Genomic DNA, 26,540 nt, shown 5'->3' with positions numbered 1-26,540 from the left:
TTTTGATGCCTTAACCTGATCAAATGCAGAGCTCAGGATGCACATCCCAGTCTCCAGGGTCAAAGTCCTGCACTTTGTGCACCCACCATCCAACCACTTGCATGTGGGACAAAAACTGTAGCAATTTCTTCACTTTAAAAACATTATCACTGAACATAATCCCGGCAGTAATCACATTTTCCCCGATAGGGGAAAAGACATTTGCAGTACCATATACATGTCATTTCTAGGACACAGCGTGGAGCTAAACCTGGTCGGTTACATCACATTAAGTTGGTTTTTAAAATGTGTATATCTCTATTGTCTAAGATTTCTCTGGAGTTTTCCAAAGGGCCTCACTGAGAAAGTTGATTTGCCTGTAGGCAGCTCAAAAAAAGTCCTGGAATGGCCTTGTTATTTTGAGGACGGATCAGAGACTATATGTCTGAATCTGGTGCTTGAGATCTTTCTGCCACCATTTACAACTGGTATTAAAATGTGATCTATATCTGGATACCTTTTCTGGATAATGACGTTCGATCCATTTATACCTGGTATTAAAATACGTTCCCCTTATCTTGATTGTGCCCAGATTGTGATCAGATATCAGTATGCAAATTTGTTAGGCAGGAAGGGTGAACTCAGTAGAGACGGACCTTTTAACTTGTTGGGTGGACTATGGATTGCATTCACACCTGGCTGAGATCTAATCACAATTCGAGTCAGACCACCTCCGGACGTGGTCTGGCTGATCTGATGACATTGCGATCCCAATGTGTCACATGCATTTTCCCCTATCCAGATACAGATCACATTTTATTAATACCATGTGTAAATGGGGTATCTGAACTCTCATTTACCTAAGTAAAAAAAATGTTTTCTGAAGTTTTTGACTCAATGATGTGTCAATACCCAAATGATAATAGCAAACTACAACTGTTTGATCCAGATAGTGTATTTTCATTTTCATTAAAAACGAGCAGCTCGAGTAAAATTTAAGAGACCTGTTAGCTCCTGATTCTACAAATAAGAAACTGACAACAAAAACGCAATAATAAAACAACAACATGGAGTATGATTGAGACGCTAGCAGAAGAAACATATCTACTAGCGGTCGCAGTATTGAGACTTCACAAAGCGTGACACCCCCATATGGAAACACCATATGTCCTCATCAATACAACATAATAATTCATAATACATACCCACACACAGTCTGCAAAATGACACAGTAATACACACAAACAGCATTACGTACGGACATGAAGTCAGCACAGACACACACACAGCATGCACAAACACACAGAAGCACACACATACGAGCACACGGTTTAGTTGGTGTAATGACCCATTTGGCATTGAGCAGCATCTGTTTAGCAAATGAAGACTTGTAGTAGAGATGTTAGTAATTTTCTCCCTGACACAGTGAGCAAACAGGGAAGGCAGGAGCCTCTTTAGCACTTACAACCAATAGCCTGTCCTGTTCCAACACTGCGTTGTCATTCTTCTCTATTCTCCCTATCTGTCCTGCCACAACCCGCTGTATACTACCACATGTACAAAGCGTCATCTACAAACTTCTACAAAATAAGGCCGCAAAAGGCACAACAAATGTCCTAAAGTCACTGATAATGAAAAACTATTTTTCCATAAGCTAAGAAACAACACATCATTCCAAATTATCCTTTCAGTCATGTTGCTTTTCATATTTTCCTTTCCCTTCTTACTCTTCTCAGGGGAGGATCAGGCGGTGACAGCCTGCACTTTGGCTCTGTCATTATAGGCCAGGAAGCAGTCTGAAGAGAATGATGGCAACCTCATGCAGAGAGAAAGGGATACAGAGCTTTCCTTTTCATCATTACAAAGTTAAAAACATAAAGAACATACAGTAGGAGCAAAGGTAACGATGTGTATCCGGCAGGCATGCAGGGCTCCATTTAAAGGATGTAAAGCACACAACCCATTTGCTCATAACGGTTCATTTTTAAATACAACCCTGTGGAGTGCACAACATATTAAAAGCAAGAATAGCATTCCACAACTGTGTATTATTGTTTAGCACAAGTATGCAGTGGCATTATTCATTATTGTCATTTGCACTTTTGAAACCAGTTTTTTTTTGTTGTATCTCGTGCTATTTGCTGCAAACATCCCAATTTATTCACAGGAATCAGCTAAGGTTCATGCGTAAACAGGTTAAAAGATAATTAGACTCCCTCAACTTGGAAACTTCATACTTTACTCTGGGAAACCAACCGTACTGTTGTTTTAATCCTGTTATTGTAAATGGATGGCACTTATATAGCTAGCTTTCTAGTCTTCTGAAAACTCAAAGCATTTTACCCTACATGTCACATTCACCCATTCATACAATAACTGCAAAGCCTTCAGGAGCAATTTGGGGTTCAGTGTTCTGCCCAAGGCCACTTTGACATGCAGATTGGAGGAACCACAGATCAAATCACTGACCTTCCGATTAGTGACCCGCTCTACCTCCTGAGCCAAAGCTGCCCCGCTATGTAGGCTAAGTGACATGACAAGTGTCCTGAGGGAATTTCCATTTCCTCTGTCTGTTATATTGTATTTTATTATTCTAAATGTATTATCATACTCACACCATGATACCTTAACTTTACACTGATATTTAGCTGTTATAAAGTGTGACCATGACTGTTTAATGTGTCCTGATTCACCATTTTAAAGCAGCCATGTCTAGTATTTTTCCTTGATTATAGCATCTTTCTGTCTGGATGAGGTGAGTGCACAGCAGGAGAGAGCCCAAACGCAAGACACTGGAGGGCTGCCATCAAGCTCAGAAACAAAGCTTAAAGGTAGAGGAGACTGGCAAATCCAAAACGATAGAACAGGTACTACAGCAACAAGCCGAACACTCCTAACACAGCAATGACAGAAACTGAACAGAACAAGCAAACTTTTAACACCAGGTAACGAGCAGGGTGGGACCAAGAGCAGGTGGAGGCACTGACACACATGCAGGCAGAGAGATCACAAGGGGAGCAGACAAAACACAGGTTACCAAACACTAAACACAGACCACACAAAATAAGACGGAACAGATCAGAATAATATAAATAACAAACTAACTCTGGTACACTCAGTTTTTTGGTTTTGTTTTATTTAGTTTTTTCGATGCTGGGAGTCACGAAAGTCAAGTAAAATGTTCAACAGGAATAAACTAAAGATCACTGTAATACGATAATGTTGTAAAATGTGGTAAGCAAGCAAGACAAGACACATAGTTTCTTAGTTCTTAGATGATCAATTGGGATCACTGTTGCATGAACAAGATAAGGAGGACAAGCCAATTCATAATTCCTAGTCTGCAGCTTGTAGATCTTCAAGCTTGGGCTGCACTGTGTGTGAAGCTACACATAAGTCAGAGATCAATGCCATACCAAATTCACTTTTAACAAGCACACAAACATAGACGTTGTGAGCATAAAAATTAATGTGGACCTACTTTCACACACACATGCACACACCTGCAAGTTGCTTTAAGGGCAACCTGACAGAACTATGAAACCAGACGTGTTGTTGTGTGTGCATGGGCATGGGATGGTGTGTATGTGTTCCAGCTTCAGGTAATTACTCTGAAATTATGAATTGTACGTTTTAGTCTAAATTCTTGGACCTTTAAAGTAAATGTCAACTAAGGTCACACGTTGGCAATTATGAGAACAAGAAAGTAGGAATGAAAAATGTGAGGCTAAGAAAGTGAGGCAAGGTGGAGAGAAAAAGGAACTGAAGAAAAAAAGGGAAAAGATCAGGGTCAGGAAAGAGAGCACTGGAGGGGAAAGAACAAAGAGGCAGGTAAAAAGTATAAAGGAGAAGGAGTCTAAATGCCAGTATGATTTATCACCTACACATAGGTAGTAACCCTGATCCTCTCAACTGTTCCCTATTTTTTACTATTTCAATCACCCTTAATCTCTTTTCCAGGACATTCCAGGGTCTTAAAACATAGTAAATATGAATCAAATCTTGAATTTTAAAAAATCGAAGTGTAACCATGAGGATAATAACCCTTAAAAAAGAGAAGAACATAGGAATGATTAAGAAAATTGTTATCGTTGTTATTTTCCAACACATTAGTGTATCTAGATTCACTTTGGCACACTGAAGTTCCCTCATCTGAAAGCCAATTGTAGGTGAACTTGCTATCTGGACCTCTCTCTTCCCTCAGTAACAGATGATGTTGACCAGTTATTTGTAATTGATCCACAATTGAATTTACAATGTACAATAATGTACAATAATTTTGTAAAATCATAAATAAATCCAAATTTCAACATAATCTTCTAATTATTTCCTGACTGTAAAGAATTTGAAGCAATACCGACAATCCTTGGGTTTTTAAACTCCCACATGGATACAGACATTTGAACTCATATTGCTAAAATGATGTAAATGCAATTCAGAATTGTCTTCACATCAAGATAGGCTTTTAGTCTATTAGAAAAAAATCCAACACTTGTCAACCTGCAAAACTTTAGGTTTAGCTGACATGCTGTTTGTCACAGAACATATAGGCTATATCTATATATAGGAAGTGAAACAACCACTAAACAAACACATGACTCAACACAGACGGGCCAACTCCTAAGTTCATGACTCAGCAGTTTACTTACATTTGAAGGATGGAGGGGGAGACTCTTTTGAGGACAACAATGTACATATTTTGGATAAGGAGAAGAGTTGGTTTCAAAGAGGAGTCAAAGGAGTTCTCTACACCAGAGTAGAGAATTTGGTCTGTGACTCCCCTTATCTCCCCCTACAATGCTGTTCTTTCATCTCTTCCCAAGAGACTGAACAAATATTCACATTTGGCCTCATGTGATTATGCCAACTCCAGTTGTTCAGATTTGGCCTCAGGTGTCTAACGAATGATAACGACCCCACAGAGGTTAAATAGCTGGGATTCCCTACCAGTCAGTCAGAACTGAAGAAGCTTCTCTTCTCTTGGAAGAGAGGCGGGACGTCTTTGAGTATCTTCAACCAATGTTTAGGATTAGTTACATATTTTATTTAGTTATGGTCTCTTTTCAAATGTGTGCATCTCCCAGAATGAAAACCTGTTTCAGGTTTAACCTTTTCACGCATAGTGGTCACTACAGTGGACAGCTATTCAAAAGCCATTTACTTGAATGGGCAGAGGTTCTGATAGTCTAGTTGCATATCAGCCACTACAGTGGACGATAGTGTGTCGTGCCATTCACTGCCACCCTCTGGTAAGCCGTTGTAAGTGCAACTTAAATTTGTCAAAACCAAGATGGCTGACGGACGATCGGAAACGTCTCATTCCTCCAATTATAGGAGACCCCTACAGGTAAATAAAATTTGGTAACATCTAGTAAAAACTAAGGAGTAATACAATTGTTAAACTTTCCAAGTATTGATTTTATGTTGGGAGGAAATTGCAATTGATCACCTGTCCACTAAATTGGACATTATGCATCACTGGCTATATTTCAAATACAATTAACTATCACTGAAACTTTGTTTTTCTTGAAAATACTTTATGTGCACTAACGTTTTTGGATGTAAATCAAAGGATTTATGTTATTAGAATGTAAAACTTGCAGTTTTAGTAACCAAAACAATATTTTGTGCAGATTAGTTCCATTATGTGAGTAACATTTAGTGTGTTGCAGCAAGTAATGCTGGTTTCAGGATAGTGGAGCAAATGACATCAGAATCAAGTGAGGATAATACTAGTGGCAGTGATGATGAATGGCTGCCAAAAATAGGTGGATCCCCAAATGCTAGCATCAGTGATAGTTGAGCTGAGGGTGCTGAGAAGAGAAGCTGAGGAGTCAGAAGTGAGGTTCAGCGTTTTTGAATTGCATTAAACTGTATTAGAATATGTTAAAATATGTGACCACCTTAGTTTAACAGCCTTAAAAATATAGTTTTCACATTGTATATCATTTCATTCATTGGTTTGTTAAATAAATATTTCTTCAGTTTAAACCTTACGCGCATACTATCCACCTTAATGGACATTTAAAAAACTCCTTGAAAAATGCGTGTGTTTAAAAAAATGAAATTCTAATTTTATTTTGCATGCCTAAAGAGCAATAATAACACATAGGAAAAAAATCCTGACAGAGGCTGTCATAATTCTCTTAAATTGTCTCTCTGAAAACTGCAGATACATGTGTCCTACAATGAGAGCCACTTGTTCTCGCACTGATTTCAACATTTCAACTCCCTCCATCTCTCTTTTCTACTGTCTGTATCCCTTGGTCTCCTTCTCTCTCCCTGTAAAATGTTCAATAGTAGCAAATTGACATTGCAGCATGTTTCTCTGATAACATGAGACATCAATGAATAATAAATGGCTGCTGTCTCACTCCCTATTCATCTTATGTCATATTAGAATTAATGAAGGGAATAAAAAGTACTGGCAGATTGTCATTAAGATCATCATCATATTCTCCTTTTGTAGTAAGGTGTTTGTTTTACCTATTTGAATGAGAGATTTCTAGTTCCTGTTTGCCATTTATGTGTTTCATGACCCACTGAACTGAGTGTGTCAGCTTCCTACAGCACATTTCGAAAGCTCCCTGTGGAGAAATTGGGTTGTCGGAGAAAGAAATAGTGCACACTGAAGTTGAGAAAACACAATTGACAATGAATCAACAAGCCGCTGTCATGACAAAGGAGAAAAGTAGATTTTCTTGGACAAATCCTGCCATTCAGCACGTGACCTATAAGCCATTGGGCTGGCTTATTTTGCCTATATGGCCATTCATCATAACATATACTATAGAAGGATTGACATAATAATGTGGGTTGAGGCTGACATGACTATTATTTATTGAGATTACATTTGTTATCCGAAATGTGTGCCCTGTTGATGTTGTCCAGCTATTTTTGTCTGGAGGGCCAAAAAATAAGTCTTGAAACTACCCATAATTAACGCTTTAGAACCAGTAGCAAAAGTTGAACAAGCCCACGCAAAAGAATGCTATTTTTTATCCACCGAAATGGTGTTTCTACAAGCAGAGATTCCATTTGTCTTTTACATTGGTGACGTTTCCTATTAAGCATTATTGTGTTGCTGCAAGTGTACATATGGCTGCGCCATGACAAACATGCCCAAAAGGCAGAGAACAATCATCATCATCTGAGCGTAAAAATGTCAGTCAATATCAGTCGACACCCACAAGAGCTTGTTTAAATTTCAACATGAACAACTTTCTTAGCACACCAACATCACTCCAATCAACACTCAACAAAATGAACACTGGGCAACTTTCTATGCAAAGACATCTTAACCTGCAGCAATTCAATTCACTTCTATTCAAATGTGATTTGTACAGCACCGTCTCATACAAAAGCAGTTCAAAGTGCTTTACATAAAAATAAAATAAAGTGATGACATGCAGTGATGATGTGTTTGAGACAGCCATGCTGATGACATGACGGTTGCTTATACTGCATTTTGGGCAAACATTAAAACTCCAACCAAGGAAAGTGATGCTCGTACCATTTCTGTTGTATGGAAATATCACTTGCACCTTGGAAACAGTATTTTTTTTTAAAAAACAGCAGATGAAATTTGCTCACTTGTCATGAAGCTGTGTGACTTGAGCTACAATATTTTCACTAATGCGAAAAGATACAGTCCGCAGTTTCATCTAGTCAAAACATCCATTAAAAGAAGAGAGATTTTTACTCCTCATGCTATTTGATTTTGTTAATTTGAGTCAGCGAGATAGGGTGTGTGGCTGGAAGTTTCTGAAAAAACGACTAAGTGGATCGTGAGGAAGGTTTTTTTGTCAAAGGTCATGATATTTTGGCCAACATTTCTAATGAACTCTAGCTGTTGACACCATGCACAAGCAGACGTGAAGTCATGTCAGGTGCAAAATTTGCTTCCAGAAACCGATAAGCAGGAAAAACAAAACAAAAACACTCCTTATATAAATTAAGTTTGGAACTTTTGAAAGCCATACTATCCATTTCAAAAATTCTAATAGCTCAGAGTTTGGTGTCTGTGTTGCCTGTTGGGGCTGTTCCATCTAGTATTAGCGCCAAGAACAAGCCTGCAGTGTAGTAAATGTAAGCAATCACAGGAGGAAAGGAAGAACATTAGGGGGGTTTATCTGAATTATGATTTCAGATAAATGTTAATAAAGGAAAACACGTTGTGTCCCATATTTCTGTATTAAACCAAGACTAAAAATGCTGAAGATACCTATACACATCCATTAAAAAGTTCATGCTTTAGGTGCTACAAGTGGTCATTAAATTCCAATATACTGTAGCAAAACAATTTTTAAAATATTTTGTCAGTGAACTGTACTGATACATTCAGTATCAACATTTAACAACATGTCAGGCACATTAATTAACATTTCCTCGTTATACTGATGTGTTGCTGTTTGGTGTTGTTTCTTTCAAAACATATTTGCTGTTGCAAAATAGTAGTTAATAAATGTAAGATGACAGTGTTGATTTTTGTCAGATTTAGCACATGTATATTTCTCCAAATGGCGCTTGGTAAAATGTTTGTTCCATTAACAAATGGAACAAACATTTTACCAAGCGTACCAGGACAGACATAGGCCTACTAAACCCTATTTTGAGTTAATATCACAAAATGACATTGTATGGATATTTTTTAGGCCCCATCCACACTACTGTGTTTTCGTTTTAAAACTGAGACCTTTTGCACCTCCCCTCCAGACTAAAATGGCGAAAACGAAGACCTAAAACGGAAAAGTTTGAAAACGTTGCTGACCCCGTTTTTCACTTTAAAACTCCGGGTAGCGTTAGTGAGGATGGGCAAAAACAAAGGACTTTAGAAACGCTGACGCTCTCCTTTGGCTCTCTGATTGGGTCTCATAAGTCATGCAAAGTAGAAATACGATGCTACTGACAGAGTTTTTGAGGTATTTTTATTAAAATATTTTGTACTGTGCAAGTAACACATAGCCTACACTCGTTCTGTGTATGTCGCTGTATTTAATTGCCAACCACTCCCAGTCTGTTTTCCGCCGCCACAGCCACTTTTAACTCCTGTGTTACATCCAGTAACAGTTCCAGTTCATTATTGGTCCAAAATAAAATCTGGTGAGATTCTTCATCTGTAGTATTATATTCTTTCGCCAAATCTTCTGTAACTACAGAATAGACCATCTGCTTCATGTTTACACAGGCATGCGTATGCATAATTGAATGGCCACTACATGTGCATTTTCAGACGGAGATCAGCTCTGATATGCACCTTAAACTCTGGTGTGGACGGAGATTTTATTCATTTTAAAACTCCATTTTTAAACAAACACGAAGTAGTGTATAGGGCCTTAGATAATTTTTTTTCTAACTGGGACTCTTGAAGAGCCATACTCAACTGTTTCTCAAAGCCAGATGGAGTCAGAGCTGTGACTGGTTCTTCCACTCAAGTCGTCATGCTGTCCAACAAAATGATTATTCCTACTGTCCTATTCAAAAAAGCTTGCAAATGTCAAATAGGACAATTTCCACTTTTTCACAAGAGTAGGGAATGTGCAACTCTGTAAACCCAATTAGATAATCCTTTTCTAAAGATCCCCCCTCTTCAGAAGGGAACAGTGCCAACTCATTTTGCACTGCAGACTCAGTGAAATAAACAGGGAGAGAAGAAAATAGAACAACTGTTGCGTTTCACAAGGCCAAATCCCTGAACATAAGTAGACTAGATGAGCTTCAGGACACAAGCTGACATTATGTTTCATTTCAATAACAATGCCTCTGTAAAGTCAACTGCCTTAGTAATATCCCCAGTGGGAAACACACACACACACGCCAAAATAAACAACATCATGTTTCACTTTGCTTCTATGAATAATTAATCAACAGGAATTAATTCCCTATATATATATATATAACTCAAACTGGTAACCTTAAAAAGCAATGGTTTTAAAGGAATGTCCTGTTTCTTTCGAGTGAGCAGAGCAAAAACACACCCTCTCACACACACACAGTTCTCTGATATTTTGACATTTTCTCTGATATTCCCTCTGCATCCTTTTTAAAACCTGCTCTATTGACACTACAATGTTCCACTGGGATCCCTAAGAAATAATGTGCAGGCAAGATTTATTTATTTATTGCACATACACACACACACATACTGAGAGAATGTGTTTATCACAAACTCTCACACCCACCCAGGAACACACTAAGATTATACACTATGATGTACACACGCCCACACATGGCAGTGGTTATTGTGCAAACACACCCTCGCTCACACATATGTACACTCTTTTCTCTTCCACAAAGCAAGACACGCACAATGAAATACAGTGTAGTGCAGTATTTGTGCTGCAAACACACACACACACACATACACGCACACACAGTTGCAGGGGGAAGGAACCTATTTAAATGCTAAGTAAGCGGTCTCTCCCTTTTGGGGCGATGTGATTATACAGCCGATCTCATAAGCAATGCTTCACAACTGGATTTGCACATGTAGAACTTAATTACAAACAGCCTCGCTTCTCTCTGTGTGTCGTATTCATGGGAGTATATCTATTGAGAGAGGTGGGATTGAAGCTATTATATCGCGAGCGTGCGTGTGTGTGTGTGTGTGTGTGTGTGTGTGTGTGTGTGTGTGTGTGTGTGTGTGTGTGTGTGTGTGTGTGTGTGTGTGTGTGTGTGTGTGTGTAAAGCCAATCTATCAGCAGTTTAGCCAAGATTAATGTTTACATAAACAGGTTTGGCTCAGTTGCCAGATTCTCTTTCTAAACTCTCTCTCTCTGTTGTTTTTTTTGCTTCTCTCCTTACCCTGCCTTTGTTTTTATATGTACGTTGCACTCACACACATACACACTCCAACAAATTTTGATGATCAAAATAAGTTCCAGTGAGTAGACAAAACGTTGTGAATGAAGAGTAAGCAAGAAAATGTGTTTTCCCACCCCAGTGGACCATCGTGGTTAGTGAATAAATCCTATTGCCAGATAAGCATGTCAATCCGGACGACTAAACTAAGATTGTGAATGTGGTAAACATTTTAGCATGGTCACTGTGAACTTGCAAGCTGACTTTTGCATTTAGCTCAGAGCACAGCTGTTCCTGAGTACAGCCTTGCACAGCCTCTAGCATGGTTGTGGACTCCTATGGCCCTTTTTCACCTCATGCTACCAGCTCGTCTCACCTCGACTCTATTTGCCTTTTTAGTCTTCAATTGTAACTGGTACTTTTTTTCATATCACCTCCGTCAAGGTTCCAAGCAAGCTGAGTCAAGCTGAGGCGATACTAAAATTTGACGTGAAAACACTGCAGACTATAATGATTGGTATCATCATTGCGCACACCAGATGGGGGCCAGTGTTTTATTTTTAAACATTTTTGTATGCTGTTTCATCGCTGAATCCACTGAGAAGTTCTGAGGAGAAACTGTGTAGAGCTGAGAAACTCCACATGTGCCAGCAGGGCAAGCTGACAAGCCGGCCAGCCAGTCACGCTCACAGAGCCCTCTGGTCCGTCACAGTCACACAGACCACTGCAGCCAACCCAGCAGAGCTGTAATATTTTCATACCAATATTCTGTCTTTAGATTCTGAGTAATGCTGAAACGTTTTAACTTAAATAAATAGACATTGATGACAACCAGCTACATTAAGGGGTTACAATCTGCAGTGGAAAACGGCAGGCCAAAACGATGGTTGAGTGGAGGCGAGGCGAGCTGAGCAGGTACCAGCAGTGGAAAAGCGTCATAATTCTTGTTTTGTAACTACCTCCAACATTCTTAGAATCTTGCTCTCTACAATACCTGTGCAATTATGGTACAGTTAAGGTCAGAAGAAGATTACGGTTATTGTTAATAAAAAGGTGAATGATAATTGCAAGTCTGTGACAGCATGCAACATTTTTCTGCATCAAAGTCAGACACACTACACACCCTTCCACCACCCCGACGTCCACATGCTTACTTTCCACCTCGCTGCACAACGGGTCACTTCCTGCATTGACTCTGAATGTTGGAATTCACATAGAACAAAAAAAAAATAATTCATAAATAAAAGATGCAACGTACAACCTAGTTCATAATGAGTACATACATAGACAATGACTGACAGGTGCAGAGTACGAACATAGCAACATGCACAGTATACATTAAACTAGCCCAGAAGAAAATAAATAAATAAAACAAAGTCACAGATAACAGATATACATACAGCTATAAAAAGGCAGACTATCAGTAAGAATGCCACTAGTAAAAACAGAGGCCAGCAACATGCAATTTCAGTTTCAGTGTTGACAGAGCTGAGTACTGATTAACCATTTCTTTAAACGGATTTTAAATCATCACCTAATCCTGTTTATCCTTTATTAGCATTTAACGTAAATCATGATTGCTAGTTGAGATGAAGGCTAGCAAAGGTAATACACACTTCTTTAGGTGTAAATGTATAACCCTGGATTTCGTGTAATTGTTCTCCAACTGGTTTGTCCGTGAGTTTGGCTTGTTACATTTACAGTAAAATTAGTTACACAGCTGATCCCGGTGCCAGGGGCGGCAAGTAATAGTATTTGGTGATTATTCGATTACTGGATGACTGGATGATCTTTTTATTTCTGTCAACAAATCTAATCACAGGACTGACCAACCCTGAATTTATTCTACTAACAAATAGGGTGTGTGTAGCCACAGCCGGATATTGTCAGTTCCTCTGCGTCACAGAAATAAAAACATTTAAAATGGCCATCGTGTCTTTGCACTTGCATGACACATTACTATAGTGTAACAAGCATGGCTAGCACTATGTCAAGAGGCATGTGCCAGGGTTTTTGCGCAAACTGCAGACACGGCACAATTACAAAGGCCTACAAACACCATTAGAAGGACGACAACATAGTCCCACCTCTCCAGGGAAATCTCTTACCTTTTAAAGCATCAGCAGACAACTCCCACAGGTGCTTGGACATCTCCCACAACTGTATATAAAATCAACACTTCATACATGTAAATGTTAACTTCAGTATTATAATGTTTGCAATATCTGACTTTTCATGGTCACAGACACACATTCAGTTCTGTAACCCTGCTGATCTGAGACATGTTATCCCTGAACATCATAAACGGGCAACCAGAACACAGAGAACACTTTCTGGCAAGAAAAGAGACAATTTGTGCAAAAGTCTTCCAGCTTTATTCAGACTGTGGCCCTGTCAGAGTCACCAGAGTCAGTGTCAGTGTGGACTCTCTGTCCGATGAGGAGGTGCAGCTCAGCATTATAATGTTCCAGCTGCAGTCAACACAATGTAGCTACGCAGATAAACTTGCTTTCCAAATTGTCTATTTGTCCAACCACAACTTGCAGCAGCCTAGAGCTTATATTAAAATTCAGTCATGATGGCAAAAAAAAAGGTCATTTTCAGTATCGTCAAATTAATCTATTCATATTTTTCACATCATGCAAATTGTAGCACCCATAAGTCCCTCAGATAGGTTTCAATCTGGTCCACTGAAACTAGAAACTATGTTGTTTCTCTCCTCTCCATTAATAAAGCCACAGCTGCTATGTTGAGGCTGACGGAGATAAATGGAGAGAGTGAAGAAGGACAGAGTGAGGGAGGGAAGGAAAGAGAGCTAGAGCAGGACACTCAGGGATAGAAGAAGCCTCCATTGTTTCTTATTTTCACAGGCACACATACACACCCAACGTTTCCATTTTCTGTTGCACTGGGGACTGAAAACGAAGAGTCCCCTGAGGACACACAGGTTAACCTGTCATTTTAAAGCCTACACACACACACCCACACACAAATACACAGAGGATTTATACAGTTCTGAATGTCTTTCAGAAATACAGTCACTAGGCTATGTAAAATTATTTTCTAAGTGTCCTTCCTCTTCTAGAAAAATATCATCCGTAGAACTGGACTAACCTCATTAGAAAATCGAACATAATTTCATCTAAATCAAATCCCAATATTTGAACCTGGGAGATGTCCTCTTACAGTATTAGAAAAAAATATCAACGGTATGTCAAAGCCATAAATGAGTATGTGCATCAGAAAGTTGATTTTGTGGCTTGACACAGACTCTTTGGGCTCTTACATCAAATGAACTTGATTTCTGAATAAGTAAATGTACTGGCACTTAACTGGCTGTGACGGTGTCGTGCCTGTTGGCTTTAATTGCTCCACTGTTGATTTGAAGCCATTTAAACTGGCTGTGACACGTATAATCCGTGTTGATTTAAATTTAGTTGTAGCGGTCTTTGATCAGAGCCCTGCCTTGGCACCTCTCACTGAAACAGCTAAGAAGTCTGACAAGTAGTATAACGTTGCGCAGCAAACTGAGCCGTGTTCAGCCCAGGTGATGCTCTTCAGTACTGCATAGACACCAGTGTAATACTTGAACAAATGCACAATGGATGGATAATGTGATGATTTGTGAAAAAACGTTGTACAGCAGCCAGTCTAACAATGTAACATAATGCTAAGTCGGATCATTTATACAGCAAATTGCCTCAACTTAGTCAAAACACCAGTGCAACCAGTTCCAATCAATCCTGACAGGACAGAAGCAGCCAAATGAGACTATGTCAGCTTTGCGAAATTACAGGATAATGATAAATACTAAAATGTAGTTTTAAAAAAGCACAAATTGAGACGAGTCATAAAGTCAGCAATATCTGAAATTAGCTTTTTCTTTTTAAAGCTAGTATTAGCCATATTGGTCATATCATTGTCATAGGGAGGGCTGAGTGCAATGGCAGGTAGCAAAGGTAAAACAGAAAACATGGAACAACTGCAAACAGAACAAAACCAAGGCAGGGAACAGAGACAGGACCAAACAGGAAACAGGACTACACTAAACATGGAGATATGGGACTAAGGACTAAATACAAAGACATAAACTAAAAACTAAGAAGAGAAAAGGAAAAAAGAGACAAAACAGGTAAAGACTAAATATAAGAATAAACAAGGCTGCACAGAAGGCACACAACACCCCAAAGCATGACAGACAGGAAAATGATAATAAGGAAAAACATGAACACAAAACCAAAATCCTAACAATCATCCCAAGTAAGACTGTAGCCAAATATCCTTTCAGTGTGATTAATTGAGGAAGACCGTGTTTTATTACTTATGAATTCAATTTTTCATTTGTAATTATTCTTTCTTTCTAAAGTGAAATAGCTTTAAATAAAATCTGTATCAGAGATGTGGATGTGTTAAGTCACATACCCAGTAACTTTAGACTTGACTTCAAAATCAAAATCAAAAAATACTTGGCATTTTACGTGGAATAGTTTGATATCATGAAAGTTTTGAAATTAAGGTTTAAGAAGTGTTCAGTGCATCATCTCTTAGTTTTCCTGAATCATTCTGACAGTAGCCAATCATCCTGCACAAGCAAGAGGAGCTGTAGCAATGATACAGATCCATAATACATTGGTGGCACATAAAATAAGTGGATCTATGAATTAAATTTTCCGACCTCTGGTAGATATCAATGCATCTGATTGTGCAAACCAGCAAGAAAGACAAAAAATCCTTGTTCATAGCTAATTCTGGTCTTGACTTGTGACTTTTTTGTGACTCAGGCCTTAATAATCAAGACTTTTCCTTTGATCTGTACTGTCCTGAAATATGTCAAGCAGCTCAGAAACAGCTGAGATTAACCACCTCCCATAGACATCCAACATCATACAGGTTTTCATTCCAGCACATCACTTCAGCAGGTGATATCATTGATGAGTTCTTCCTACTCTACTCACGTTTTAGACCATTTTACAACAATTGACCAAACATTTTACAAAACATGGCCTAACATTGTTAGCGTCCACTTGCAGTAAGTTTTATGTTCAAATTAAACAACATTTATAGTGTTCATCGATGTGTCTAAGGCTTAGATCAAGCCTCTGCACTAATATCTACAACAACTGTTTTAAAAAGCAACCTTTTCCATAAAAAAATGGCTAAATACACATTACTATACTGGTATTCCATTTATTCCATTTACAAGCTCTGCTGTGTACTATGACCTGTAACACATGTCATGAGCTAAATACCAGCCTAACCACTTCTTTAAAAATGTTGCGGGTAACAATGTAGAATCAGCAGATAAACGTGTCGAATCAGTTTTGCAGGATGCTGATCTTTTCCATATTATGGCTGCTGTTTTAGCAGGCTGGTGCTGCACTGTTGCTGCTGTGTACACTATTGCTCTATTTGATCAGAATCCATAGGGATTGGCCTGTCAGACCATGTTAAGTCAACTAAGGATAGGCTACACACACTGGTAGATGTGCTGAAGGGTGAACTGGAGAGTCACAGTGAGGAGTAGGAGATGGAGTGAGGGGCAAAAGATAAGAAAAGGAACACGAAATAGAGATGTACGGGCCTGATTTTTGCATATAGTAAGAAGTAGAACAATAAACCAGGAGCAGCTCACGGTTTATTGTTCTACTTCTTACTGTATGCTTATTTGATGTAATTCCATTACACTTCAGATTCAGCAATGTTTAGAGCTACTATTGGAACAGTGAATATTTACTATACAGTATATAGTACAGCAGAATACTATCACAATAAAATGCTTTAAAAACAATATATACATGACATTACAGATGCCTATGAAATCAAGAAGGAGTTTGTCCTCTGATGTATCTATTCAAGAAATTCTGATCTGACTGAGTTTGGGTTGTTGACTAATTTTGTCCAGTTAATTTACATTGAGATAACTTAAAACAATATAACTGTAACTTAATTTCCTGCCAATGTTTTCCCACCTGTTTTATTTGTCTGCCCTGATTTTTGTTCTCTATTTCGCTAGTCTTTGTTTCCCCAGTGTTTTCCCTCGGACCCCGTCTGTACTTTTGGATTTGTATTCTTGCCTGCTCACTTCTGGATTTGTTTGCCTGTTTGGACTGCTTTCCTGGTTTTCACTTGCCTGCCTCACCTTCCCATAAGCCTGTGTAGCTTAAGATTTAATTTCATTGAACTGCACCTGCCCCAGTGTCTGCATTTGGGTCCAGTCTCTTTTGTTTTTGTTCCCCACTTGAACAAACTGACAGTACGAACTGGCCACACAAGAACACAGCGGACATCAACTTTCCACCAGAGGATATAGAGGAGGTGAGATCCGCCATCGATAAATTGATATGAGCAGTACCATGGTCATAAAAGATAATGTGAGGACCATAGCCACTTTTGAAAAGACAATACTAAGCCCTGGTGTTTGGAAGCTCCAGGAGTGACTGAACAATTATGTGGAACTTTGTCACTCGCCTGCACTCCAGTCGATTAGGCTCAGGCTTGTGAGTGTGCAGCCTTCCTACCCTGAGCCAACCTCCCGGACTGCTAACAGTCAGTCCGATTAACCTCCTGCCAGCTCCAGCTCCTGAATCAGCTAGCCACCAACCTACTAGCCTCCAGCCAGTCCCTTCTTCAGTGGATTGCTTCCTGCTTGATTCAAACTCTGACAATTCCCAGGAGTCTCCTTTCTGGGGGACAAGGTTCCTTGTCATCCAGCTCTCTGGTCTCTTTTTGCTAGGCCTTGGCTAACAGCACCCAGACGACTAGCGTCCAGCCAGTTCCATGCTTGATCTAGAGTTACCTTTGGGGAAGTTTTCAGACTGCCCAGCACCTTGACCTCTTCGCTGCTCCAGCTACTTGCGCCCACTCAGCAGCCTGGCCAACCCCTGCTACTCAGTCCCAGTTTGCGGCGTGGTTGACACCTGCTCCTCACTCCCAGAGAGATTCAGTCTTTATTCTTAAATGGCAAAATAGGTTGGTTGTCAATGCCTCCTAAAACAAGTTGCCCCCATCAGTGGCACAAAGACAAACCAGCGGTGGTTTCTGTAATTATCAGCAAAAACCTTTTAAGGAGAGATTATGATCGAGAAGCCAAGCTTTACTGTTAGTGGGATCAAGGACTATAAAATCAGGTTCTTTGATGTCACAATGAAGCAATTAAAAATTGGCACTATGTGCATAATAAGCACATAAAATTGATTCCTGCATGTCAACTGAACACAAACATTTTAAGAGGTTTGAACAAGACTAGTCAAAAGAGTCTCTAGTCATGCTAGCTGCACTGTGAGGCTGTACTTTGACACAGCAGAGCCTTAAGCTAGATGGGAACATCAGCATGCTAACACAGTGACAATGCAAACATGTCAATATTAATCAGGCATAATGTATACCACGTTCACCATGTTTAGCATATCAGCATGCTAATATTTGCTAATTGGCGTGACAAACACAGTGTACAGCCAGCATGCTAACACAGTGACAATGCAAACATGTCCATATTAATCAGGTATGATGTACACCATGCTCACAATGTTAGCATATTAGCATGCTAATATTTACTAACTGGCATGGCAAACACAGTGTACAGCTGAGGCTGATGGGAATATCATTAGTTTTGCAGGTATTTGGGCACAAACCAAGACAAGACAGACAAGACGGCACTAGATGAAAAGTGGGACAGAAATGTACCAATTGTCTTGGCAATCCATCCAATAGTTGTTGACACACTCAAAACCACATTCCAAGCTCACGGCGGTGCTAGAGGAAAAGTCATTAAGATTCATCCCCTGACAAACATGCATATCCAGTTACCAAATCCAATGTATCTGGTAGGTTATAAGTGAAATATGTTATTTGTTGGAGGTGCTAGAATAAAGTCAGGGGATCACCAAGTTAGTAGGACTCACACTACCAATATTTCAGTCTGGACCAACGTGGTGGACTGACCATGTTAAGTCATCATTAGTACTCCAAGACCTTGTTTTTTAGGAAAGTATAATCACGGGTTGTTATAAGGGGTTTGATCAAATTGACGAATACTATTGTTTTCTTGGTAAGGACAATCTTGCAGATGCATGTACAGTACAAACTTGTTTATTTATGAACGTAAAGTCATCTCATATCTCGTGTGTCTGTGTGTGTGCGTGTCTGGATGCTCTGTTGAGTCCAGATTAGCTGAGCTGTGATGTGTTCCTTACAGGCACAGGACTGGCCCTGCTCCCATCACTACTGATGAGTGTTTCGGTTTGATGAGGGCATAATCCCCCTTGAACACCCCACCCCTGCATTACCCATCAATGCCATCCGCACCAACCCACAAACACACACGGTCAGCAAACATTGCATCAATTATTATAATTGTTAAATTAGCTCTGTTTGACCCCAGACGACCTCTTTCCATTTGCACACAAGAGAACCCTTACAAATCCATTCAAACACACACATTTGTTTTTATTTCTGCTGTAACCCTATTTAACCATTTCCCTACTGTTAGAAGAAGGGGAATTATGTAACTTAATACTTACGTAATTTAAATACTATAAAATAAGCTTGCTGCTTGCTAAGATTTTGTACTTTTAAGGTTTAACTCGATTCTTTCAAACAAGAAAATGTAAAGCTTGTGGGCATGCACTTTTAAAGAGAGGCTTAAATGTAGACAAATGTAACTTGAAAAAGCCAGCAGCAAGACAGAGTACTTTGGTATTGCTTCGTTGCGAAGGTTTCTTCCACTTTTCCTACCCAGGACTCAGAAGAAAAATGTAGTCTCACTCTGGGATCCAGTCTCATTAAAGCATATTGCCTCTTTTGTCAAGTGACGACACGCTAGAATGAGGCCTGCGACCAGAATGTCTTACACAAGGACAGTTAATAGCCGAGGCCCAGACGCTGTGACCAGCAGGATGAGTAATGCTGCAAGGAGCACTGGTGTCTACTTCAGGCAGAAGAAACACTAAACTACTAAATGACACTGTGGCTCCAGAAGTATGTGTTAATTCTGAAGCCTGGACGGTAGAAAGTGTGTTGTCCCATTCGCGTCATGGCTGAAACATCCATACAAGTCATGACAATCTTCAAAACCTTTTTACATTTGTGTTGAGGTTAATTAATCTAAGTCAGAGCTCACAGACACAAACACGCTCCTGGAGGTCGTCATGTGGAGTACACCAACCTTCAACTGGATGGTCTTCAAACCCTCATGTCAGCAGGCATCCACCCTGCTGACTATGAGCAAGACACTGAATCACTGAATCCTTATCAGCTGCAGGGCTCCTATCTGAGCTGAGTCTGACCTCCACACAGATTGGAGCTGACCTACAGGCACTGTAACAATTCCATAACAACGTGCATTACCATTATTTGTAGTAATAGCAGCAGTAGTAGTACTTTTTCGTCTTCTAAATCCTTCTATCTGACTTTTTATGTATTACAACACACTATATTCATACAATTGTTCTCCAACTGGGAGAAAATATGCTAATTCTTTATCTTGCAAAAGTGAGACAAGAAGATTGATACCACTCTCATGTCTGTCCGTTAAGTAAGTAGCTGGAGCCAGGAGACGTTTAGTATAGCTTAGCATAAAGAATGGAAACAGGTTGTGGTTTTTTCAGACTATGCTGAACTATTTAATGGATGGGTGCCATGATTTCTTAAAATCTCTGCTGGTTTCCTGGATTCAAGGTGCTGCTAGGCAGAAACTGTTTCCCCTCTTCTTTATATTAGCTTCGTATTTATTAAACAGATCTGACAGTAGTATTAATCATCTCATCTAACTCTTGGCTAGAGAGCAAAGAAACCTATTTCCAAAAATGTTGACTATTATTTTAACTGACACTACATGCTTGTATGACTTCTGTGTTCATAATTTTAAGTTTATTAAGTTTGATCGACTAGTCACCATGTGGACGCTCGCACTGAATGTTTGGTCTGATTGGTTTTGTACATTAGCAACAATCGTTTTCTTTATACAAGGTTACTGTGCCCTCAAAAACCTTGACAAAAAGCAGAAAGGCAGCATTGCTTTGTACAATTGTACTTTAAACAGAATATGTCCTGCACCTAATTACAAACTGTTATAGTAAACAACTTTTTAAATTAATCTGACTTGACTGGCATGGCCTTGCCATTTCCAGTAAGTCTCGATAAAATGTGCTAGTATTTCAGATGTTCAATATGCAACTAATCACCAGGCAAAATGTATTTCTTCCTCTTGCCAAAATGCCATTGAGCAGGTTCTTTCATATGACACAAAAATAAAGACTCTTTGATCATTTCAGCACGCATGTAATTAAATTATCCCAGAGTTTTGCAGAAGTGTGAGGATTCCTACATTGTATGACATCACTTTGATCAAAATTGCTCTTTGAAATGTTGCAATACACAAGTCTTAATAGTTTCACACATGTCAAGCGGCATACAACTGATCAGAGGTTTCTATGTAAAACAGAAGCCGTATAATCAGAGCCTCAGAGAACCACAGAGCTCCAAAGAAACTAAAAAAGTGGCAAAAAAGCAGCTGGGTTTCTATTGTCACTGACATATTTTATGTTTTGCAATTAATTCCAATGGATTTTACCTTATTGGTGTAGCCATTTTTCAATCTGGACATGAAACAGAGTCATATGAGTAAATGTCAGCTGTCATTTCCAAAGAAAAAAGCCAACAATGCCAACAAACACCAGTAAGCAACATTTTGCATTGAAGGCAATGCTTCCTTTCTGCTATTTAGGAAGCAGTTTGTATTTGGTTCTCAAGTTTTCATTTGCTGGTTTTTCAGAGGTTTCCAGTAACAGACCAAAAACTAGACTACGGTAAGAATAATTGGTGCAAACAGGCTGAATCTACGATATTTCAAATCTAGACTAATGCAGCTTATAGCTCTTCAATAGCATCCTCCTATCTCTCTCCCCCTCTTTCTTTCTCGTTCATCCTCCTGCCCTCTCAGCCAGTCTTCCCCTCTCGTATATTTCCTCTCTGCGCCTCGTCATCCCTTCCACAATTTATGGATCTCTCTCTCCTCTCCCTTCTCTCCTGGCCTCATGTCTCTAAATCTATCCTCCCTTCTTCATTCACTATATCACCACTCCTCTCCTTAAGCCACTCTACCTTTAATCCTTTTCCTTTCTCATCATCCTCCTTTTTTTCCCCACTTTTCCTTCCTTGTTCCTTGCTTCCTACATCCCTGGTATCCTCTTTATTCATTTTTTTGTCTCTTAGTTCATCCCTCGTCTTCACCTTAATGGGTTCACTTTAGTTTAAATCTCAGACATGTTATTATTTTAAAGATCAACAGTTCCACTGAGCAGATTTTTTTTGTGGTGTTTGTACAGATATGTAGATGATCACATGGACAGGGGGATTAAAAACATTTAAAGAAACAACTACAACTTTGGCCCTTCGATGGACTGGCGACCTGTCCAGGGTGTACCCTGCCTTTCGCCCGATGTCAGCTGGGATTGGCTCCAGCCTCCCGCAACCCTGTATGCAGGATAAGCGGTTGACGATGGATGGATGGATAGACGGACTACAACTTTTTAAATTTGGTTCACTTCATTCCAGTGGCTTGGCAGGGATTCAGTCTTTCACAGGAGCACCAGGTGACGAAATGAATTACTTTTACCATGGAGCAATTATAATAGAGAGAACAGCAGTGACTCCTTCTGCACTACGCTCCTCTTCTCTCATCTTCCTCCTTTTTTTATCTCCTGACCTGTCATCTGTCATCATCTCCCACTCTCATTCTACCTGCCTGCTGTGAGTACATTTCTCCTCTTGTTTCTCATCCCGTCTTTCATCTCTACTTTTTTCTTTTCTCTGTATTCTTGTTCTGTCATCGTCCTCTCTGATGGTGGAACATTTAGTCGTAGCCTGCTGCACTTTAAAACTAAGTGAACTACATGTGACTCTTGTTTTTGCTGACCTCCAGTGGTTTAACTTCTCACCTTGCTGCAGTGATGTACAGGTGGACTTGGGGACCCACTGACACCACAGTTGGGTGGAGTTACAGGTGCAACAGACCACAGCCACCCAACTTTACGTATAGTCCTAGCTCCACCTCAATCAGTTACAATAGTAAACTGCATTTGATTGATGCATCTGTATAAACAATCTAATAATGCATGTGTGCAGCCGTGTAAATCACTTGTCCTGTCGTCTCCTTTGACACAAAAATCTGAAAACAAAACTATATTTTTTGGTTTCAAATTCATTCGAACACTATTTTCTGATAATACTCCTGCACTTTTACTAAAGAAGGTTGTGAATGCAGGACTTTTACTTGTAATCAAGTACTGTTACGTCTTTCCTGTCGTCCCTGCATGCCTGCTGTACACACCCCCTGCACCCCATGGTGGTAATAGATGGCCAGTGTTGGTCAGCGTGACGAAGGCATTCTGCTGCCAGTCCATCTACCTGCTGGTCAGATCTATACGACAGCGGTTTCACACTATAAATCAACACACACACACACACACACACACCTGCAGGCGCTTGATCCCCCTTCATTCTGACGATTGATGCACACCTCGCTGCTAAACGGCCGAGATAATTAAACCCCACGCATCCCTCCCCTGTGTGTGTAGGTGTGTGCGTGTGCTACAATGGAACAGCAGGGCATTCAAACACACACACGATTAGACAACACACATCCAACTCTGTCTTCCTCTCTCTGCTCTTCTCTCACACACATACAATTACACTACAAGCACTCACTTTTTGTTGCATTCCTACACCCACACACACACACACACACACACACTCTCTCTCTTTCTCTGCACACGCTCACAGAGAGAAAAAAAAGATGGAGATGGAGAGAGAGGGCAGGAGGGAGGGAGAGAATGCACCTGCTGGGCTGTAAAGCACTCAGACAAACAGTGTCTGTGTTTGGGAAGACTTGAACAAATGGGGAAATTATACAGTGGAACCAAAACGGCACACTTTCACCCAAAGGTGCTTCACCCCACAAGGCTGAAGAGAATTCTTGGAGCATATATCCCCTGCTAATTTTTGTGTTCAAGTAGAGTGTGTGTCGTAAATTCGTACATAGATCAGTTTATGTAAAGGCATGGATGGATTACTGAACGGACCCTAACAGGCACAGGTTCAGGGGCCCAAGGTGTCTATGGCCCCCATCTGGTTAGAGGGACTGTTAACATTTTATTTTATTTTTGGAAAGTTTATCAGAAAAACACAAAGATGTGAAATGACCACTTGAAAACAACCATAAAGAGAGGCAACAACTACAAAAAGGCAAAAAGACTGGACACTGCAACAAAAAGATGCCAGACATTTAAAAAGAGACGTAAACCACCCAGACCCAGCAAAACGTAGCTGTGTTGTGGGGCTTTTACATGTCTGCACTCAGGGGCCAATTGTTCATAAGGAATGAATGTGTAACGGTGGAAAAGGAACAGGAGGGATTATCACAAGACAAATAACTTATTTTCTGCATCTTTAGCTGACTTTGGGTGTGTTTATTCTGCACTACATCTCTTGCTGAACGCTCCTGTTCTTCTCTTGAGAGACTGTCTTTTAGCCGTAACGCCGGGCTTTTAGCGCACTCATGTTACTTCGTACACACGCATGCAGTTTGATGAATGAATCATGAGCAGCCGGATGGCCTTATGGTGAGTTCAAGGACCAAAGCAGTCGAATCAAAGTGTTGAAAGAGCTGACTTCTGTCAGTCTAAGTTCAAAATCTCGCTTTTTGCGGCTTCTCGCTAATGCATGGACACACACACACACACACGTGCTCGCTTCCTCTCACTCGTGCGTAAAAACGCTCTCACCGCCACCCGGTCTCTCACCTCTCACATACACCCACGAACCAGGCGCGCGCGCGCACACAGTCGAGCGAATAACTCTCTGTCGCTTCCTTTCTTCTTCTCTAACACACAGGCAAACACACGCTGCACAAGCAGCCCATTAGGTAAACTCGTCACACACGCGTAAAATCAGAGAGCGGTGATCTTCTCACCTGGTGTACTGGAGTAGGCTAGCTAATCCTGAATCCAAGCGACGCTGATGACAGAATCTTGAAAATGTCAAAAATGTGCTGAAATAATCCCTCTTCTGGCTCCTCTCCTTGTGTGTCTCCGCTGTCAGGTGCTGCCAAATTTCTCAGCTCTCCAAACTGGCAGGACAAAAGGTAGATAAATGAAAGGCTAGATGAGGTCGTTTCTTCCCCTCTTCTCTGCCAAAAAAAGGGACATTTACAGCCTTTAACATGAAAGTCTTGCCTGCTGCATAAGGATGAAATCCTTTTCCTCTCCCTCCTTCACAAAGATGTTGGAAAGCTAAGTCTGCTCCAACCGCAGCTACGCGTCCTGTCCCTTTCTCTCCGCTCTCTTTTCTGTCTCCTCAGCCCTCTGTCTATCCCACTCCTTTGCTTCAGGACGGGATGTAAGACAGAGGCAAGTAGGTAGACCTCCGTGTTCAGTCTGTCTCTGCCCGGGCAGTGGTGTGGAAGAGTCGCTCTACTTTGCGCAGCCAAAAATAACTTCCAATCTCCAAACTGGAATCCCGCGAAGCACTTGCACTATAACAATCCCTATTAAATTCTTATACTAATTTCACAGTTGTGGCATATTATCAGTTTATAGTCATTATTATAGTACTTTATGGTACTTTCTGCCCATGTGCTACCTTGTAATATTCCTGCTGGAGCTTTAATGTAGCGGCGGTACTCAGTGTGAGTACTTCATATTGTGTCTTTTATGATAGAGTGCGTCCATGTAATATTCCTAAAGGGCATACAATATTGAGGTAATCAATCATTAGAGTGCCACTGTGCAGGCTGGTGTCGTCGATATATTTGTCAATCAAGTAATCAATCCGGAGGTGCTGTTGCAGATGCGTCGTGTTATGCCAAAAGCTGCAGTGCAGGATTCACTTCCCGTCTTAAAATCCCCCACAAGTCCAAGTTTGCCGGGTGATAACGGCCGACAGTCAACCAGTCAATCTGCGGATCAATAAAAGCAATCAGTCCACATCCAGTAGTCTACAATAGAAAATGTGAGATTTCAAGGCAACGAGTCTCCTCTTTCTGTCCTAATCCATCCGGAAAAATATTTCTGGAAATAAAAGACCACGCATGTTCTCCATTTCTCTCCTCCGTTTCCTCCTCTTTTCTCTGTCCTTCTTTACTTTCCTCTCTCTCACTCTCCAGAAACACGTCCCTCACAGGTCAGAGTACTTTACCCTCATTCTCTTCTTGGATGTGGTCCCGAGCTGCACTCCTCGGCCAAAATCACAAAAACAAAAGTCCACTTGAAATGACTTTTGGAAATCCTCCTGGCAGCGCTGGAGCAGCGGGAGAAGGAGACGCGCGAAGCCTTGAGCTGCTTCTTTTGGGTTCTCCTCTAAGAGGAGTAAACGAGGAGGAGGGGAGGAGCTGGGTCTCCCAGGTTTCAGCAACATAAAAGACAGAACGACTGAGAGAGAAGAAAAAGATATGTGGAAGGCAGATACCACTCCTGTGATTAAAACAGAAAAGAGAAATCCCACTTTTGACTCGGTGGCCGAAAAAACTGTAGAGAAGGGGAGAAAAGATCAGATGCGCCTTATTTTCCCTTCTGGAAATAAAATACCTACTCGTTTCCCCTCAGACACTTCACCACCTGGCCAAGGACGGATAGATAAGATACATAATATCTGCCATTTCTTGCGGAGGCTTTTATCCAAAGTGCCTTGAGAGACTACAAGAGAGTGCAGAGCAGCCGGGGGGGGGGGGGGGGGGGGGGGGGCTGTGGGCAAAGAAATTAAAGAAA

The 26,540-nt window shown here is 40.4% G+C and overlaps 1 protein-coding gene across 2 annotated transcripts in view; it reads right to left on the bottom strand.

The window, feature by feature from the left end:
• il1rapl2 (interleukin 1 receptor accessory protein-like 2) overlaps positions 1 to 26,334 on the bottom strand; it is a 451,036-nt gene extending 424,702 nt beyond the window's left edge. Inside the window, exon 1 of one of the 2 annotated variants that reach the window (XM_038699673.1) lies at positions 24,749 to 26,334. The gene's annotated coding sequence lies outside the window, so the exon portion shown is untranslated. The remainder of the gene's footprint in view (positions 1 to 24,748) is intronic. The other variant, XM_038699671.1, reaches the window with a different exon arrangement.
• Positions 26,335 to 26,540: the final 206 nt, after the last annotated feature.

Source organism: Micropterus salmoides, unplaced genomic scaffold, assembly GCF_014851395.1.
Source record: "Micropterus salmoides isolate LMB-PRFRI ecotype aquatic unplaced genomic scaffold, ASM1485139v1 Ms_hic_scaffold_5, whole genome shotgun sequence".
Lineage (NCBI taxonomy): Eukaryota > Metazoa > Chordata > Actinopteri > Centrarchiformes > Centrarchidae > Micropterus > Micropterus salmoides.
Note: the sequence above shows the minus strand (reverse complement) of the source record. Positions and strands in the feature narration are given on the sequence as shown.